The following is a 6,151-nucleotide window of genomic DNA, read 5'->3' as shown; positions in this document are numbered from 1 at the left end:
AAAAATAAAAGACAAAAAAAAGAAATTGAAAAAGACACAATGAATTGGAAAAGTATTTCATGTTCATGATTGGAAGAAACAACATAGTTAAAATGACCATATTATGCAAAGCAATATACAAATTTAATGCAATCCTCATTAAATCCCCATCTCACTTTATCATGAGACAGCACAAGATGTCCGCAGATTTGTATGTAATAATAAAAGACCCCAAATATTCATAGCAACTCTATTAAAAAGGAATGGCAGCAGAGGTATCACACTACTTGACTGAAAATTATTATATATTATAGAGCCACAATAATTAAAATAGCATGGTATTACTGGAAAATAAAACATACAGATTAATAGAACAAAATTGAATGCCCAGAAATAAAACCAGAGAGATACAGACTATAGTCCTTGACAAAGGTGTCAAAAACACACAATAGAGAAAAGAAAGCCTCTTCAATAAATACATTTGAGAAAACTGGAAAGCCACATGCAAAAGAATGATACTTGAATATAGTTTGCTCCTTGCATGAAAATTAATTCAAAATGGATTAAAGATAAAGACCTAAATATAAGGTCTGAAACAATAAATTACATAGAGGAAAACATAGGCACAAAACTTATCGACCTTAACTTTAGAGAACATTTTATGAACTTGACCCAAAAGGCAGGTGAAATAAAAACAAAATTAAATGAATGGGACTATATTGAACTAAAAAGCTTCTGCACAGCAAAAAGAACTGTCAACAAAAGAAAAAAGCAAACAAGAAAATGGGAGTAGATTTTCACAAACAACACCTCTGATAAGAGGTGAATATCCAAAATATATAAAGAACTCACAAAGCTCAGCAACAAACAAGCAAACAATACAATTAAAAAATGGAAAGAGGACCTGAACAGACAGACACTTCTCCCAAGAAGACATACAAATAACCAAGAACCGTATGAGAAGATGCTCATCTTTGCTTGTTATTAGAGAAATGCAAATCAAAACTACAATGTGATACCACCTTACACAGATCGGCTGTTTTCAACAAAACAGGTAATAACAATTATTAGATAGGCTGTGGAGAAAAAGGAACCTTCAATTACTGCTCGTTGGATTGTAAACTGGCACAACCATTATGGAAAGCAGGATTGTGGCTCCTCAAAAAATAAAGAATAGAATTACCACATGACCCAGCAATCATTTTACTGAGTATCTACCCCCCAAAACTCAAAAACACTGATATACAAAGAAATGTGCATATCTATGTTTGTCACAGCATTATTCACTGTAGCCAAGACATGAAATAAACCAAAGTGCCCCTTGAGAGAAGATTGTGTAAAGAATATTGGGTACATATATACAATGGAATATTACTCAGCCATAAGAAATGACATATTGCCATTTACGACAATATCGATGGACCTTAAGAACATTATATTAAATGAAACAATATCGATGGACCTTAAGAACATTATATTAAGTGAAATAATAAAAAGCTAAAAATTACATGATTTCACTCATATGTGAGATATAAAAATGAGACTGATGGACATAAATGAAAGTGAAGTGGTTACCAGGGTTGGGGTGGTGGGGTGAGGGGATTAAAGGGGGACAAATATATGGTGACAGAAAAGGATTTGACTTTGGGTGATAAGCACACAACATAATCAACATTCCAAATGCTATCAAAGTGTTTCCCTGAAATGTATGTACTCTTATTGATCAATGTTACCTTATTTAATTAAAAAATTTTTGTTGCAGTTTAGAATGTAGCTTTAATCTGAAGCCCAACTTGTAACCATTAAAAAAAATAGAATCTGAGCACTAGTTCCCAGGCATTATAAGTTTTAAATTACCCCAGGTGAACCCAATGTAGCCAAATTATAATATATATTATAATATATATAATTTACATTATACATATATTTATGTCTCTACATATGCATCTAATCCAAGGATCAAACATTTTCTGTAAAGAATCAGGTATTAAATAATTTTGGCTTTGTAGGCTATGTCATTTTTATTTAACTCAACTCTGCTATTGTAGTGTGAAAACAGCCATAGACAATATGTAAACAAATGGACATGGCCACATTTCAATAAAATTTTATTTAGCAACAGAAAAGTAGATAGGTTATATTTGGCACATGGGCCATAGATTCCTGACTCATAATCTGATCCATTGCTTACTGCTACTGAGCATCTCCATGAAATAGATCTATGTCATTTTCCCTAAACCTTTCTTTTAGTCAGAGGCTAGTTTGCTACTAACTCTTCACTACCACAAGTAATATTGTAATGAATATGTATCTGTCTATCCATATCATTATGGTCCCATGCAATATTTTATTTGGGGATTTCTGGATAATATGGCATAAGTATAATTGTTTTGATTATATGTTTCTAGGTCTCCTTTGAATGTCTGTACCAGCCAACATTTCCCCAATCAGGACAGAAGGATTCCAAGATATGCACATTCACACCAACACTTGGTATTATCTGTCTAAATTTTGCCAATTTAATAGTTTGATTTCTGACTTTTTAAAATTTGTATTGTCATCTTGTTTTTACCTGTCTCTCATAAAACTCTAAGCATGTTGCATGAGTGTAAAGATCTTGTTGAGTTTTGCTTACTATTCTATTTCTAGCACCTAACACAAACCTGGCACATAGTGGTTCTTCTGTAAATATACATATTTGTGTAATAAATAAATATATAAGCACTTCTGTGTTAGTAATACAAAAATACTCATTTTTATTGATAAATTTGAATTGGTGGCTTGAAATGAGTAAAAAGTACTTGTTTAGTTTGAGTAGTTCCTGACCATCAAGAGGACTTATTATTTGGGAAAGGGGCAAAAATATTCATTCCTTCCACTTATTCAGAAAATATTTTGAGTACTTATCATGCTATGTTCAAGATGTTATGCATAATGGTGAGCAAGGCAGACATAGGCTGTGCTCAGGAAGCCCTAATTGTGATGGATACATCAGCAGGTTGAAGAAATAGTTGTCATACAATTAGAAGAATGTTACTGGGGAAATATCAAATTCTCTGGAGGCCCTTAGCAAGTGTCTCCTAACCTAATCTAGCAGGAGTAGGGAAGGCAAGCATGATAATTATATCTGTTACTCTTTATAAATGCCCAGCGAGTTTTCCTGGCACTGGGATGTTGAAGGAGTTCAGGGATTCAAAACAGAAAACAGTAATATTCTAGTAATATTATACAAGCAAGATTGGATATGTCTTAAAGCTGATCTGAAAATAGTGGAATGATTTAAAGGAATTTAAGATAATTGTGCTTAAATCATCTTTTCCCTAATTATTCTATTCTTGAGTACTTGAAAAGAATTGCTGGACTGGCTCCCTTTCACTTTTTTCAGTTGCAAAATAAACAGATATTCAGGGTCTCTGAAGTGCAAAGTCTGTCTTACTTCTTTGGTCAATGGCTGATATAATCAGTAATGAATAAAAAATCTTCAGTGAAATATAACTGATCTTGTGCACTTTCGAAAATTTAACTGCTTTAAGAGAAATTCTGTATTCCCAGAAAAAATAGAGTTGAAATTGAATGGCTAGAATTTGCTTCTGAGAACTCCTCCCTCTGCCACATACACATCCAGAAGAATTTCAGTGAGTGTTATCAAAGATTTAAAAGCTCCATAAAAATCCAGTTTTTAAAAATTAACTATCTGTGTTTATTCTTCCTTCCCAACATTATATATTTTTCCCCTATTTATTTTTCTTCTTTTTTATTTCTTTAATGATCTTAGCAAAGAAGGCCTAATTGATCTCGATTTCTTTGGTTTGTTTTACATTTGGAAGAAACCTGGAGGCATCCGGTCCATGTCCAGCATTTTTAGAGACAGAACTGAAGTTCAGAAAGTTGTCCAACATGTTAATGTTCTGGGCTCATTCTCCGTGGGGGAGAGAGGCTGGAATCAGTACAAATATCAAATAACAGTTCTATATGAGGAAGGGAGAGTTAAGGGAACAAAGGCTGGCACAGAAGATTAAAAGCAAGAATAAAGAGCACACAAATACCAGTATTCTGTGGACGCTTTCTCTTGCTCTTCTTTGATGACTGCTCTAGAATAGGTGTTGAGCCTTATTACATTCAGAGCACTGTTGTGGGTGTGGCTGAGCACAGGAAGTGCTGAAGTCTTTACTGGAGTAAGGGTTATTGTCTATTGACACCCTTTTTCTACTCCATTCTATTCTCTGTCCTTCTCTGCCTTGCTCTTTGATCTGGGAGAAAGGTTTCCATTACCCCAGGGTCTGATGGAATTTGGTCAATGGAAGCACAGGCATGAGAGAAGAGGAGAGAAAGAGAACTGGCAGAAGTATTCTTTCTCCTCTCTCCTTTATCTGACAGTGGCTGAGATCCCCCATGACTACAGTTTCCACTGATGTCCTCTCCCTCCTCCATAGGCCAGCTCCAATAGTCTTACATATGTTAAGGGTTCTCTGGTACTTGTTCTCATAACACAGTAAGTGGTCCCTTCATTAAAGTTTGTTTATTTGAATCTTATGAGTTGAATTCTGTTTCCTACTAGGATCCTGACTGATATGATGATTCCTCTAGGTCTTCCAGTACATTTGTGACTAGTACTAGGTGTAGAACAGTACTTTTAAAATTTAGAGGAGAGAGAAGAAAAACACTGATTTTATGTCCTCATTGTAGAAATAGAAAAAAAATACAAATACACACACAGGGACATAAGTCCCAAAACCCAATAAAAAAAGAGAAATATGAGCCCTATATGTACAGAAACAGGTTCAAGATGCATATAAATTGGGAAGTGGAGGAGATAAACATGCTTCTCTTTTCCTCTGTTCTCATGACAGTGTGTCTCACAACCATTTGCCTGTCCTGTGAGCTCTTTCATTTGCAAGATAATCAAAACACAATGTCACCCCAGGGAAACCAACAGTTTAGCTTATCAGTCACTGGGGAACAAATGGTCTTCCTTCATTTAGTAAAGGTAATGCTTCCTTATGGGAAAATCATTCAGTTCTAAGGCATTTTATGTTTTCCTGTTTCTCTAAGGTCTGTCATTTCCTAAATAGTGTGTGTCTGTTTCCCTTTATAATAGCCCAGAGGAAACAGAAGCACATCCCATTTTGGAGAAGGAAAAATAGCAGTTTTAACCCTATAAGTATTTTGATGTTGTTGCTTTCTTAAGATAATGAATCTCATGCATGATGGGCAATTATCCCTCTCTTTACAGCTTGCCCAGGCACTTAACTAAGAGCTGGGCAATGAACCTCTTTGTAGACCTAAACTACTCTTTTATCTAGTCTGTGTGTTGTAGGATGAGTATCTTCAGCCAGTTGAAGCTGTAAGGCCAGTGGCCGCGGCCACCATCACAGCCACCCGGCCCACGCAGGTTTGCACTGGATTCGTACAGTCGGTAAAGAAACAATGGAGCCAAAAACTAATGGGCCATCATCTTTAATCCTAGCTTGCATCTGGCGGGCAAGTAAAAACACACACTGAGCTCCAAAACCCACTCATTCAGTGCTCACAAAGCTAGTGACTTTATCTGAGTTTCTTTGAATCAAAGGTTTCTAGCTCACCAGACTTATTCACCTCTGTTCCCCATCTCCTTCCTTCTCCCTGCACAAACTCTGCACAAACTGGCTTCTCACTCAGCACTCCACTATCTTGGCTGCTTCTCCTGGCTTCCTCCATGTGGCCTTTCTCTGCTCTCTCCTTTAATGCTAATCTCAGGAACTAAGAGAGCAAGCTCCCAGTCTGCCCCACTTTATAGTGCAGAAATGAAAACCTTTAATCAAATATACAAAATAGGAAAGTCTCTATACAAAATATAAAGTCCACACCACATGAAAAAGGGTGGGAAAGGCTTAGTCCTAAAACCAAGCCCCAGGTGACAAGGATCCTAGCTACCCACAGCCTGCCCCCAACACACATTAATATCACCTGGGCGACGGCTTCCACGTGGGCAGCACCATCTTTAACAAAATGAGCATAATATATTATATCTGCCCAACAGAAGCCCAATGCATTTTCTGTCTAGTTTCAGTCACTGATAAACTGACACACAAAAGACCTTTCATGATCTCTTCTCATTGGTGTGTTTGGGAGTTAAAGAAAAAAGTCTTTTCTGTAACTATGTTCTGGACATGCTCAAAACAAAAGAGCTGAT

The sequence above is a fragment of the Saccopteryx leptura genome, chromosome X, assembly GCF_036850995.1.
Source record: "Saccopteryx leptura isolate mSacLep1 chromosome X, mSacLep1_pri_phased_curated, whole genome shotgun sequence".
Taxonomy (NCBI): domain Eukaryota; kingdom Metazoa; phylum Chordata; class Mammalia; order Chiroptera; family Emballonuridae; genus Saccopteryx; species Saccopteryx leptura.
This window is presented reverse-complemented; position numbering follows the sequence as displayed.